The sequence below is a fragment of the Sinohyriopsis cumingii genome, chromosome 1, assembly GCF_028554795.1.
Source record: "Sinohyriopsis cumingii isolate HCF-2022 chromosome 1, ASM2855479v2, whole genome shotgun sequence".
Lineage (NCBI taxonomy): Eukaryota > Metazoa > Mollusca > Bivalvia > Unionida > Unionidae > Sinohyriopsis > Sinohyriopsis cumingii.
The window spans coordinates 181486745-181502886 of NC_142961.1; positions in this window are offsets into that span (position 1 = coordinate 181486745).

Below are 16142 nucleotides of genomic sequence, written 5' to 3' on the forward strand. Positions count from 1 at the left end.
CCTGAAAGACGAACCACCAGTTCCATTTATACAAAAGAAGCAAAATTAGTTAATTTACGACATTTTATAAGTAACATTTGAAATACCAGTCACAGTTTATAAGGGAAGAGCATTAGTTTAGTATACATTAAAAACAATGTCCGCATGTTTTCCGATATCTAGATTTGAAACTAGCAATTTGTGTCTAGCCCATCTTGGAGGATTCTCAACATAGGGGACATAGGGATCAATTTGGACCCCTTGTGCGTCGCCTGACATAGATATGTACAATTCATAGATGAAGCTCAATCTTGACGCTTGTTTTTTTCTCTTTTTTCTCTTTTTTTTTCTCTCCCTCAATTTTTATATGCCCTTCCTTGATAATTAAAAGGCTTTATCAACAAGAAATGGGTTTCTTGTCCTGTGAATTAATTCTTTGGATATAATGAAGAAGTCAAATCAGATCCGGAGAATGTGCCTGTCGCAACTCTGATGTCAGTGTATTCTAAATATTGGCTTGGAATCATTGCTTGCACACAGATACTGAGTTGAATGCATTTCTTTCTAGTGAATATATATATATATATATATATATATATATATATATATATATATATATATATATATATATATATATATATATATATATATAGTTAAGGGGAATAAACAACGAATCTTGGAATGTTTTACAAATCTACAATATGTTAAACTATCTCTCTCTCTCTCTCTCTCTCTCTCTATCTCTCTATCTCTCATCCACGTAGCATAATAAATATAAATTTAGCCCATTGCTCCCCTTCTCTTCTCTCTCTCCACACCGTTCCAAAACGTCTCAAATTGCTATATATACTTTTAAGACTTATAAGCCGCTATAATCACTTTGAAGTAAGAACATTGGGCTTATATGACCGATTAATTATCCGCATCAACTTGAGTGGGCGCCAAGACAACATCTAGTCTTGATAGATCACTTCATGCATGACGCAATAATGGCTGTGTGCAGCAGGCGTTGACTTGGTTGTATATTATGTCTGGCCGTCCGTCCATCCTGATAAAATTGCTAGTACGAGTGCACAAAACCATCCAATGTCAAAATAAAACTTGACATGCTTATTTGCATTCGTGAATTTTGTTTGACAGATGTTATAAAATGATTACCTTTCCAGCACGATTACCATAAGCAAAAACTACGTGCGGCAATAACGTTTGTGTGCATAAATAGATGACCTGATATATATATATATATATATATATATATATATATATATATATATATATATATATATATATATATAAAGATAAAATATGTGTTATGATGTCTGTCTGTTACCAATAACGATTACAAATCAGTGTGAATGGTTTGAACCTTTGAAAAGGAAGTCAAAGGTTAAGGTCACTAAAAAGAAGAAAAATGGTTTCTGTACATTACATTAGTTCAGCGTCACATACCTTAGCCAAAATATGACTCGTACTTTTAGAATGGAAGAAGCTTCTTGATTTTGGGGTTATAAGGTAAAAGTTTAAAATCACGCTGACTGAAAGAGTAAAATTGGTTTCCGCACAATTACATTAATTGTAGATCATAGACCTAGACCAAACGTTGTGGATGGTTATCACTTGGGATAAGGAAGAAGCCTATCGATTTCAGGGTTAAAAGCTCAAAGATTGAGATAACTGATTAAAAAAAAAGAAACGGTTTCTGAACAGCAACATTAGTTGTATTTCACTTAGCTGGACCTTTATTTGGCTTGCATTTGGAGTAAGTAAAACAACCATCTATTTTCGAATGCACAGGTCTAATGACTAGATCGTTCTGATTGAAAGAAAATAACAACTCATTCTGCATAATAACAGAAGTTATGCCTCATGGGCTTGGACCAAACATTGTGGATGGCAGGCACTTGAATAAGGAAGAAGAGCACTGACTTTGTGGTGAAAAGGTCAAAGGGCACGGTCACTGATTGAGACATATTTTTCTGCAAGAATAATTCATTTATTGAAAATGAAACTGCATAATGGTTTGCGCATGACTGATATGTTGGGTAAGAAGCCTACTGATTTTGGAGACAACAGGTCGAATGTAAAGGTCTTTGTGGATGGCTTTCACTTTGGGTACTTAAAACAGAACAAAAAAAAACTTTGGATCCTGATCCAGTTGTCTAAAGGTCAGGAATCACGGTCATGGTAAATTTAATAAGAAAAAGTCAGTAAGTTTAGTTCAAAACAGCATACCTTGGCCAAAGGTTCTGATCTTTGAGACTCATTTGTTAATAAACTCCAGCGTCAACCGTGCCCCGCTGATAGCGCCTACACATAGGGCTATTTCGCTGATAGCGCCAATAAACCGAGGGCTATTTCAATGAAAGCGCCACCACACGGAGGGCTATTTCGATGATAGCGCCAACACACAGATGGCTATTTTGCTGATAGCGCCAACACACAGAGAGTTATTTGGCTGATAACGCCAACACACAGATGGATATTTCGCTGATAGCGCCAACACACAGAAGACTATTTTGCTGATAGCGCCAACACACAGAGGGTTATTTGGCTGATAGCGCCAACACACATATGGCTATTTCGCTGATAGCGCCAACACACAGAGGGTTATTTGGCTGATAGCGCCAACACACACATGGCTATTTCGCTGATAGCGCCAACACAGGGCTATTAAACATAAAGCAGACATATAATGAGTCAACCGTGTCCGACATATGATATGCCGTCGGCCATACTCTTGTATCAAATTACATAATTCTTGTAAAAATGTTTGTATATATATATGTATCTAATTTCTCTTACATTTCCATCAAAATTATATGATTTGTGTTTAAATTGTGTAGTGACGGTGAGTAATGATAAAAGCGTGGTTGTAAAAATGCTAAAAGAAAGTGTCAAAATATATGGGACATCCTCTGTGCTGCTTATAACAAATATGATTTTTATTGAGGTCACGTTCGCTTATGGAGCGAGTTTAGCAAGAGCTCCGTTTTTAGTGTGTACTTAGTCCTATCTCTAGGAACCACCTGCCCATTAGGTAGGATCTATCGTGTCTAAAGAGCCAAGTTCTATTGGTCAAATCTATACCTACTATTATATCAGTATTACTATATATAAATGCAGGAATCGAGCCCATCTAACGAGTAACGGCATCAACTGCGATGCTCGCCACGCACCAGCGCCCCTATCCCATGCGCAATGTTCATCCCCATTGCCCCCACAAATAAAAATAACATAAAACGGTCGAGGGAAAGGGCTTGCTAGACAAGGGAAAATTAAGACTGGTTTTCGATTTAGGAATGTAATGTATCATTACAGATTATCATCTATATGCCAAAGAGAGAGGAAAGCGCTTATCCCTTGATCCTATGTTCTGTGTTTGTATACATGATTATAAGACAGAATTATATTTTTTAAAAATACGCTAATATCATTCAACAGGCTAGACGCCAATATCATTAAACAGGTTAGAGGGTTACATTGTGTTTCAAGCAGAATGCGAATCTCCAGAGTTCTCTAAAGACGTTTCCTAGACCTTAAAATGTTGGTCTTAGACCCCCAGTGTCCTGCGGCTGTGCATCGTGTAAACTTGGTCTTAGACCCCCAATGTTCTGGGCATGTAAATTATTTAAAACTTCCCAAGACCCTCAATTTTCAGAAACTGAATACGACTGAAGTACGTTTATCCCAACAGAAAAGAAAAGTAGACCCAACAAGCTGAAATTAGAGAAGTACAAAAATGAAATTAATGTGATTCAAATTTGAATTAATCTAGTTATAGTTATTATATTAGTCACTAAGATGTACATATACTCTGTAAAGGTTGTATTATGAACCTTGAACATGATGATTTTATACCCACACTCTCTCTTTTCTCAGCATGGAGAGGTACCCTCACCGTACCCATCTTTGCTGCCGCTTCCTGAATGCTGTGAGTACAAGGCTTACATCGTCATAGGACTACAAGGAATTCCCCCAGCGCTCTGTCTGTTGTTTTGTTTTATGCATCTAATCATTCTGCAACTAACATGACTTTTAAGTGCATCAGGTACATTTTGAAGGATTATTATTTGCTGAATGATTTACATTTGATAGTACTTGCATCCATTCTGTCTTGTACTACACGTCACTGATTTTGATAATTATTTTTTTTCATTTTATATGTCACTTTTCCGCCTTACCGCATCACTATTCTCAAGCAAACTTTCTGAAAACAGAAAATATAAGGAATAAAATCAGTTCTTTACTTCGCCTTCACCATCATCCACTCTTTTGTCATTTGCAGGAAGCTAATACGAAAGTCAAATGTCTTAAAATCAACATCAAACCACAAATTATTGGTCAAAGTTAAAAGAGGTTTGTAAAACAATGGAACAAAATAACTCCTTGAGAAATCATGTCACTTGCATCCCTGTTTAAGGAGAACTTAGATCTCCAATACGCCGTCAAATCTGCAATGGAGTTAAGTTTAATATCGATCGAAGAACAATTGAACAAATTTCGTTTCAAGCTAAACAAAGATCTACAGAGACTATCTGCAAAATCAGGAGACATTATCTGCGACCGTCTGCAAAGATGTTTGAAACCACAAAAAATCTGAAAATTCATGAGAAAGAGCAAGAGGCCGAACATTAAAAAGAAGAACTCTTCCAAAACTGATAATCACACACGCAGTTAATCACATAACAATTCACATAAGCTAATCACACACGCAGTTAATCACATAACAGTTCACATAAGCTAATCACACACGCAGTTAATCACATAACAGTTCACATAAGCGGAGACAACAATGCTCTTTATGAGTTTCAGTTTCTGTCCCTCCCCCAAGACAGAGGGGTGAGTTTCTGTCCCTCCCCCAAGACAGAGAGGTGAGTTTCTGTCCCTCCCCCAAGACATAGAGGCGAGTTTCTGTCCCTCCTCCAAGACAAAGAGAGGAGTTTCTTGAAGACATACGATAGAGGTGAGCTTCTTAAAGACACTAACGGACTAACGGATTCAGCTGCGGACTAAGACTAGAGGTCCACTTTGCAATTAAGCCCCAAACGGTCAGAAGAAAATGATTAAGCGAACCCTTGATTCGAAAAAAGTAATTGGACATCACCTAAAAGCTAGAGACCTTCATTGCGTCGATATAAAATAACATTTAAAAAACGCTATAATCATTCAGACAAATATTAACATTTTAAGTAAAGAAGGAGAAAAAAGCCCTAGCGATACGGAAGAGCACAACAGACACCATCACCAGACTGGCACATAAGGCTCCGTCGTGGAACTCATGCACATAGATGAATATATTAATGAAACCAACAGATAATTGAGCTACGCCAGGTTCTACAAAGAACTAGAGCAGGATTTGGCACTTGACTCTGCCAAATGGTGACAAATACCATTGATGAAACGCTTCAAGATGGACACAAAGTTCGGCCAACAACGAAATACCTTATCCACCCACCCAATTTTTTATTATTTTTTATTATAGAATATGAAGGTTTTATCTCTTGCTTAGATCCATAAACCTGGCAACGCTGGTAGATCAAAATAACTTTTTCGGAAAGGTGTCTGTATACCTGAACAATTTTATGAGACCATGTGTCCATCAATCACCCGCCTACTTTCAGGACAAGACAGATTATCTCGTGAAAAATAAAACCAATGAACCCATACCAGTCAATACTTTGAATGTCCCCTTAGAAAGTAATAACGGAATACAAGCTTGCATTTCCTAGTAAAACGTTTCGAGATAGTTTTAAGCATCAAGAACTTTGAGTTCCAAATAAAATAAAAACTACCTCAGTATAGATGGAACGGCTTTGGGCTGCAATGACGGCCCCTGAATGCTAACATATTGAAGGGGGAACTATGGAGCCGGCTTTTGAGGCTCACTCGGTACCACTGGGTCGATGATATTGAAATGAAATAGCAACACGGAAGGAAAACTCTCACAAATTCATATCGAGAGCAAACAACTTGCAATATTAAAGCGGACTATTACGACTCAGTGGTCTTAAATTAAGTAGCAAAAAAGAACGAAAACCAACACATTTTGTAAAATTCAACAAATATGTATTGCCCTGGAATATAAAGTGAAAATATAAATGGAACTTAGTGTATTGCGAATTAAATACCAAAATAGTCCTAATTGTTTTATCACAAGTCCAAATGTATAAATTTCAAACTAAATTACAGCGGTATTCCAAATACGTTCCAATACTGAATGTGCTGACGTGCCTGTAGTCTTGAATATGCTAAAGTGACAGTTGCCTATACTGTGGCGATGTGCTAACAGTCTTTTGATGTATCACAATAATATAATCTAAACATGTTCCAGTATGAAATCGCTATAATTCTAAATGAATGTTCCGGTCCAAGAATTTATAGATGAGCACTCTGTATTTCCAGTGATTAATAATTAGAATAAATAATTCCACCCAAATTAAATACTGAATGCAACAATACGGATGATTCTGACTCAGATGTTAAATGCAAGAATGAGTAATTTATAAGTAAACAAGATTATAAACCCCTCTACTTAACCTAGGCCGCAATTAGCATTTTCTGAAGATACTCTGTCACTTAATGGAATTGTCCGTTCTAGAATATTCTAAGTTGTCAACAAGATACAATCTCCAACTAAAATTATAATTTTAAAAAAAAAAAAAAAACGTGGGAAACATCAGACACAGCAGATCTTTCAATGAGGGAATTCCAATGTCCTAGAATCAAGTTTACATTAGTAACCAATTTAATATTTAGTCAACACTCACAGAGAAAATTTAGCTATATTTTATGTTATTTACAAAATAAAAACAACAGCAATGTCCCTGGTCCGGTACACAGTGAACTTAATTTTGGACACGGTCAAGTCCAAAATACAACTATACATAATATAATCATGGAGAAAGAACAGATACAAATTAAAGATACATAACACTTTCTAGACACATACAAATTTTTTATCAACACACTTTAATCTGGATACGAGAACACACACAAACACACAGAATAATGTCAAGTAAATTGACACATTTATTAAATTTTGCACCAACCCACTCGTGTCTTGGATACGACAAAACTAAAAGAATTATACACCAGAACAAAACACTTAGCACACTTACTTCGATCTTTTCTCATGTGCCACACCCACGTATAATAAAAGAAAACTAACATGACTACATTGAGATTTCAGCTTCGTTTACCCTAGCACAACAGCTGAGCAGCTTGTAGAATCTAAATTAGTCAGACATGTTGTCTGCGCGGCTGATCCACGCCGAACAAATAAGTCTCTCTCTCTCTCTCTCTCTCTCTCTCTCTCTCTCACACACACACACACACACACACACACACACACAATATATATATATATATATATATATATATATATATATATATATATATATATATATATATATAGAGAGAGAGAGAGAGAGAGAGAGAGAGAGAGAGAGAGAGAGACCTATATTATACAGCTAGCGCAGGACAAACAAAATACAAATTAAACAATAAACAGCTGACGCTTAACAAAAACACTATTGTATCACAACTCTTGTGTATAAGGACTTTCATGGTATTGTTTTGAGAAAATTTACTCATAACTTTAAGAAACGACTTTCACCCGTGGTCAGAGAGAGAGAAAAAGAGTTCATGCTCCCTGTGTTACTCTTAACGGTGTAGATACGCCTACATCATGGGGAAGGCTGAACAAGAGGTACGGGTTCGCTGTAAGAAAAACGAGGCTTGGGGTTTCTGGCGAATCGAACTAATTTTATTGAAATTATATATATATATATATATATATATATATATATATATATATATATATATATATATATATATATATATATATATTCTTCAAGCTTACCAACTTCATACAATTCTCTCATTTCTGTATTTAAGAATGTAATACAAATAATTAAATATCTAATAATTCATGATAGCCAAAAGTGTGTAAAAACTCAATATATGAGACTAATATAACAATCATTTTGTAGAAAAGTATTTTATTGAATTTGAAACAGAATACCAAAATATTATTCTCTATTACTTAAAGAATATTTTATTCATAAATTAACTATTATTGAGCATGAATTTGGTAGTGAACTCGTCTTTTACAGTAATCAATAGAATAATTACAAGTAAATATAAATTCCTTAAACAATTAAACTTTTCAATACATTATAATAAAAAGAATAGAAAAAGAATATTAAAATAATACAAAAATGTTGCAAAACGTGTCTATATTAGACATAACTCTTAACATTTTAACATTAAAAAAATCCCTATACTCTGCAGAAAATTTAAAAAAATAGATATAGCTGCTTACCTGTAAGAAATACGAAACTTTTGGTTCTTAACTAATTTGCGCAATGTGGTGTCTCGCTTATACCCGATTTAGAGATCAATTAAGGACATACGTTTTGATGAGTTTGCATCGTAACTTCACCAGAACCCAAAAGCTCTATACCTTTTCCTACTGACTAATCTCTAGGCCTGTATGCGTCGTTAGATTTTTAAAAAATCTGCTGTAACAATTTTTTCCATGAAACACGTGAAATTTTACTGCTATGCTGAACAGTAAAGATTCGTCTTGCTCAACATACCTTCCACTACTGAGTCTAAATTCTCTGACTTAGAACATAAGAAAAGATGTGTTTTACAATTCCCACATAAAAAAGCACAGTCTTTTTTAAATATAACACATTTGTAGTACATGAATTTAAAAAAATTGCTTTCAATACAATTTGCTGAAAAAAAATCAGTCCTAACAGCATTGGTAAGCCAAGGCAGCAAACCATGAAAATGTTGTATTTCAAAGCCCAAGGTTTATATTTCGATTCTTGCTCTCGGGAAATTATTTTTTCTTTTTAACTGAGAACCACTTCGCTATCTGCAGACCGAACACTAAACAAAGATGACCGAATATACGCTTATATTTGTAATTACTATTTGTATTGCTGTTTTATTTTAATATGGTCGTATTTGCCTAACATGAATTGGTCGGTGTGTTGTTATATTGTGCGAGAAATGTTTGACTTTCAAACAAAATTATTTTCTATCGTATCTAGACGAGAGTTTGCTAATATTAAATGTTATATTGTGTTATGATTTGTTTTAATCTTGTCGAATCCATACGTAAGTGGGTTAGTGTGAAACTTAACAATAATGCTATATGTTTTCTTTCGTAATAATATTGTTGCTAAAACCTTATACAAGTAGATTGGTGGATAATTTTTTTGCAGTGGCACTAGCTTCGGCTATATCTATCTACTGACATTCGTTCCAAACCAACTTATAAAAGTCAATGACTCCTCTTCATCTCTTTCGTAAACGCCACATCCCGTAATATCCAGGTAGTAGGAATACGCAGGAATTGCTTTACTGATGAGATGTTTAAAGCAAGATCAAGAGAATTGTCTGAACAGATGATGAAGCATGGTCATAACATAAGCTCTTCAGCGAAGGGTCAAACAAAGAGTACTGATCATCATCATGTACCACACAGACTGTCCCTTCAGCAAAGGGTCAAACAAAGATTATACATCATCATCATCATGTATCACACGGACTGTCCCTTCAGCAACGGGTCAAACAAACTTTATTCATCATCATCATGTACCACACAGACTGTCCCTTCAGCAAAGGGTCAAACAAAGGGTATTGATCATCATCATGTACCACACTGACTGAACCTTCAGCAAAGGGTCAAACAAAGAGTATCGATCATCATCATCATCATGTACCACACAGACTGTCCATTCAACAAAGGGTCAAACAAAGCGTACCCATCATCATGTACCACACAGACTGTCCCTTCAGCAAAGGGTCAAACAAAGAGTATCCATCATCATGTACCACACAGACTGTCCCTTCAGCAAAGGGTCAAACAAAGAGTATTGATCATCATCATGTACCACACTGAATTTCCCTTCAACAAAGGGTCAAACAAAGAGTATCCATCATCATGTACCACACAGACTGAACCTTCAGCAAAGCGTCAAACAAAGAGTATCCATTATCATCATCATCATGTACCACACAGAATGTCCCTTCAGCAAAGGGTCAAACAAAGAGTATTGATCATCATGATGTACCACAATGACTGTACTTTCAGCAAAGGGTCAAACAAAGAGTATTGATCATCATCATGTACCACACTGACTGAACCTTCAGCAAAGCGTCAAACAAAGAGTATCTATCATCATCGCCATGTACCACACAGACTGTCTCCAAAAAAGGTCTCATCGTTCAATGACAATGACTGATTGAAGAATAGTGAGACACCTTCAAGTTAATCTTACCTATCGTACACCGAAAAATCTGACAGATCTTAGAACAAAGTTTAAGCCAAATGGTTGGGGGGGGGCCTATTGACACATCCGGGTCCTGCTGATAAAGAAGGTACAAAACTTGACGAAAACCAAAGACATTTTCTAGTACAGCATTCATGGCTTACATATCACTTACATATCACTTACAACATTTGCCAGATTCAGTATATTGGAAATAATTAAAACCTTCATAAAAGAATCAACTCAGACAGAGCTGACTGGTTGACTACAAAAGTTGGAAAGAAGTCTGGCTAAAGAACATTTTTCATCCCCTGGACATACTTTCAATGACACTATTTTCACTGGAAGGGCCCATAACCTCAGGTGAAACACAAAACTAGAGAGGAAAAAGAAACCTAATCGATCATCCTCCTCTGCACACTAAAACAAAACAGCTTAAAGCAAGCATCTCTACAGACATAAACGATCATCATCGCTGTCATATTAACACTATTATTATTATTATTATTATTATTATTATTATTATCATTATTATTATTTAATACCTTCACTACTACTACTACATCTATTGCAACAAATGCTTCATTTATCATTATTTAACACGGGATAAGATTTATCTAGACAAACCTACACTCCATAACTATTATTATTCAATACGGGATATGATATATTTATTAAAGTATACACTCTATAACAGTGATTATTCAATACGGAATATGATTAATTCAGACAAGTCTACGCTCCATAATTGTTATTATTCAATAGGGGATACGATTAATTTAGACAAGTCTACACTCCGTAATAGTTATTATTCAATAAGGGACACGATTTATCTGGAATAGTCTACATTCCATTATACCATGTGCCCATAATCGGAATATGGTCAGTTACTATATTTAGATCATACGCTCACTGGATATCTTTAAGGCAACAATCTTTACAATTCAGAGCAAATCAGTGCATCTAGAAGGCAACACACATATTCACAGGTCAGATAGATCACTTCATTTCTGGAAGGCAATACACATATTCACAGGTCAGATGGATCACTGCATTTCTGGAGGACAACACACATATTCACAGCTTAAAACAATCATTGCATCAAAAAGGCAAAACCATATTCACATGTCAGAGCAATCACTCCATATCTTGAAGGCAACACGCACTTTCACAGGTCAGAGGAATCACTCCATATCTTCAAGACAACACACATATTTACAGGTCAGAGCAATCATTGCATCTAGAAGGCAGCACACATATTCACAGGGCAGAGCAATCATTGCATCGAGAAGGCTACACACATATTCACAGGTCAGAACAATCTCTCCATATCTTGAACGCAACACACATATTTACAGGTCGAGCGATATCGCAACACATGTTGTCGTGATCAGAGAGACAGGTAAACATTAAGATTGGCGTATGGCTAGGCTTGCAATAAACTGGTAGCTTGCAATGAATAACCGCTCTTGTTTTTGAGCATGACTGGATTTTAATTAGAATCAGAGTCCGTTCAGATAACGGTCAGACAGATAGAAGAGAAATTGTTAACGTAAGGTCAAGTAGCGGAAAATGACAAAGTTGAGAAAAGCCAGAAACAATTCTGGGCCATTGGAAGTAGGCGTCACACAGTGAAATTGTCCAATAGTTACTAATTAAGGCGGACTAGAGGGAATTATTCTAGCTTCAATGTGCGTGATAAATCATGTGTGTGTGTGTGTGTGTTTAAAATTAATCCTAATTGGCTAAACTAAACGAAGAGGTTGTTCCCAGACGAAATTCAAGGTTTTAAGTAATCTCCCTCGGGAAATTAGTCAGTCTGAGTTTCTGTGGGAAGCCAGAATTTAGCTCCGGGAAATAACAATTATTTCTCGATAAATTATGCAAGGACGGGAGTCTGGAAAGTTGAGTAAACGAAAATGAGAGATTCGGCTTCATAGGAAAGGGAGAGAGTCTCGAAAAAGTACAAGGAAAAAATAGGTTCATGTAAGTGCTCCACTCAGTGGGGAAAGACAGGAGACAACCAAGTTACGGTTGATGACCAGAAGAGGCTAAAGAGATAGAATGAAGAGGACAAAGAATATGGCGACATTAAATCTGAAAGGACCGGAAGCAACTAGGTTATGTCGGCATGCTGCAAAGAGTTTGATCATTCATTCGATTCTGTGATGAACTTCGCTTTATCGGTATAAAAGAACGGTTAATTGCATTTCATATAAAATACGTAATTCTATTTCTATGAGAAAGTGTATCAATCCAATGTCATGTTCAACTTCATTTATGTAATTAATTAAATCATGATATTTACGTGTTGTTCTATTCGATATATCTGCTCAGATCTCTGTTATTCCATCCATTAAAACTTCATCTTTTATACCATTAATTACTCGATCTGGGCAAAAACGCCGTGGTCGATCACCTCCTAGATAACGATAACCAAAGCCAAGACGCCGCCATAACAAGTGGACCGGGCAGCTCCTAGCACACTGTATCTAGAAGGCAATAAATCCATGCAAATATTGTATATCTATTGGGCAACACGCATATTTATATGTGAGCGATCATTGCATATATATAGAAGGTAACGCGCATAGTTATAAATGAATTACATTTTATTTCATTTTTGTCAGTAAGAATAGGGAATTTAGAGTTGTGTATTTTAAAATCTGTCCCTCTGCTTTGTAGTATGCACGACTTCGAGAAAGTGGCTATTAGCACTATATATATATATATATATATATATATATATATATATATATATATATATATATATATATATACGCACGCGTGAACTAATCCAGAAATATCCGGAAGCGGGCTAAAGAGTAGGCGGTTGTAGAACTCCATGAAGCTCCTGCAACTGAAGTGTTTCCATACTTGTAACTATCTAACTGACAAGAAAACTTGCTCAGAGAAACGTTCCCTTCGTGTCGTGCTCGTTTTCAGAAAGGTTTCAGAGGGAGGAAGCCAGCTTCATAACCACACCACCCCCACCATCCGTCTCTATACATAAATAAAAATGTGTATGGAAAATGATCAGTCAGTATTGATACGTTTCTTTTTAAAAAATCTTTTTGTGGTTGAAAATTACATTGAGTTAACTGGTAAGTGACTGCTTTGAGTATACCTTGAAACAATACTGAAATTAATTCTGTAATGACCTTAGTTTTAACATGCGGATCGTAATTCTTTTCCGTAAGTGAAAATATTCTTCGTCAAGCGTAGTATTGTCAATGAAGTCAAATTAGCAACAAAAAAGTTGTATTAAAAAAAAATATTAGTTTTTAAGCTGGTACTAATTCGTTAACTTGGAGCTATTTTAAGTATAAAGATATTAGCAGTTATATATCGATGCTGCAAAATAAATCTCTCCCCATCAAAACACATGAGTCTACCATAACTATGGTTATCGGATACAGGGGAAATACCTGGCAAGAATTTGTATTGTTATCGTTGACACTTCCAAGATGATGGCAGTACGTCGGTGATAAATATGTTGCTTATGCGAGTGAGATTTTAGTATCGTGAAACTGGATGCGATATAAAGATAATTCAGTAATACATTACAGCTTAATTTAAAAAGAAAACAGCGCTGTTTACTTAATAATAGTAAAGTTCATAAAGTAAGTCCAACTGTGACGGTCTTCACTTTGCATTATGCTATCATGTATACAAGTCTAAGTAACAACTGATCTCACCGCACCCCAATTTAAAAAAAAAAAAGTCGAGCGGGTTGTTTGATCACTTTTGCTTATTTCTGTTTGTGCATGAATCCGTTAAACCGATCTCTCATGTCAAATACATCATCAGATTCGGAAAAGGGTAGGGGATGGGTGTATTGTCTGAAATCACGTCCTCAGAAGAAACGATCATAAAAGCGGTAGTTTTTTTTAACTCAACGAAGCACACAAAGTCATTGCGAACATGCCTGTACTAGTGGTCAATAGGCATACTTGATGCTCCTATTTTACGTTGTTGTATACTTTTGCTATGGTTCTTTCTTTATTTTTTTTTTTTATTTCCTAGTGCAAGCCCTGATGATAAGTTTCTGCAATCGCGACCCTTGTTTCTGTCACTCTTGTCTCTAAGGCAGCTAAAGAGCCATTATTTTCAGTCCTATGAGCTTCTTTCTCCGTACTCTCTCGCTACAATGTCTGCAGTGTGGCAGTTTATAGTGATGTCATGTTATCCCGACACCCCAGGCCGACCAGTCCTCTTGATGCTAAGCGCACAGCGAGCCAGCTGTATGCACCATTTTTAGAAGTCTTTGGTATAACTCGGCCGGGGTTCGAATCCGCGACCTCTTGCATCCGAGGCGGACGCTTTAGCCACTAGGTTACCGGAGCTGTCAAAAGAACGTGTATGTGTGTGAAGTTCATTTATTCATTCATTCTATCTCTCTAGGAACGTTAATATTCACTTTTTTCTCCACATTAATGTACTTGTTTCTTAAATGCGAGGTGTTCTTTGCTCTTGGTTCAATGTATTTGGCTTTTTCATGTTTAAATGACTTTTACTGTTTTAGAGTAGTAGTTGTTGTTGTAGGGTTTAACGTCATTTTTCAGCACACGATAGGCTATACATGGCGGCCAGTATTAGGGGTGGAGGAAGAACCCGGGAAAACCCCGGAAAGAACCACCAACCCACGAGAAGCTCCTGGCAAGCTTTCTCACATACGCCCATTAGCCGAATCCGAGACTCGAACCCATGCAGGCAGATTTGAGATGGCAGTGATCCGTAACGGAGAGCGCTTTAGACCACTCGGTCAGTCGGGGCCCCCTTTTAGAGTAGTAAAGTTTGGTGATCTATGGCAAAGGGGATTGGACATTTAGCCTCTATTTTGTATTGCATTCTAGAGACAACAGGGAATCCTGTGTTGAAAATGGTCTTGGATTTATTCTCAATGGGAATTAACATTAGTCAGCCTCTGTTGGTCTGGGGGTCGGGGTGGGGACAGTCACTTGAGACTGAATATTGTTTAACAAAGTAAATAGGAAAGTATGATATAGCGGGGGGGGGGGGATTAAAATGTATTTCGTTTTTTTTTTCAATTTCCTGCCAACAAATAGGAAAGTCGAATAAATTCTCCTTGTCGCTAGATCGCCATACTGCAGTACTTAAAAGTGCATTCCATTAAGATGTTACATGTGCGAGGCTTCAGTTCAGCCTCACAAAGTCTGCTAACCGTTTATGCCAAACCAATATCATCAATATCATGTTACAATTTTGAATCCTTTATTCTGTTAAGAAATATTTTGAAGGCGGGGGGTGGGACGTGGACGTGGTCCTGCTTCGTTTGTTTAATCAATGTCTGCGATCTTGATAGTTGAAAAATTCAGTAAGAGGAAAACGAATAGTGTGTGTGTGTGTGTGGTCTGCGATACGGTAAAAACAGAGGATCTGATATATACTAGACACAGACAACTTATGTAATGGCATTTTCTTTATTTTTGGGGGGAGGGAGGGGTAACATAATAATCTACCTACTTTCGTTAGTTTTGTCCGCTTATAACACCACCTGGACGTCACTGAGATTTGTTGGGGGGGGGGGGGGGCCCAATAATTATTAATTTGGGGATTAAACTAACCATCTTTTTTTCTAATGTCAAAATTGTTATTTCTTGCCAATTAGCAGTCGTCAATATGTATCAATTACCATATATCAGTTCGCAATTGCGAACGTAGCTGATATCAACTCCATTCTTGGGCGTGCGTTGTACACTGGTCAAGACAGTTAATATACAAGCTTATACGTACAAATTACTATTTACTCTGAGGAATGGGTGGAGTAAGGACATGCCGCTTTCATTTTATTAATTGCTGAAGAGCGGACACGTCGCTCCAGAACAACAAACAGAGGGACAGTCACTGTCC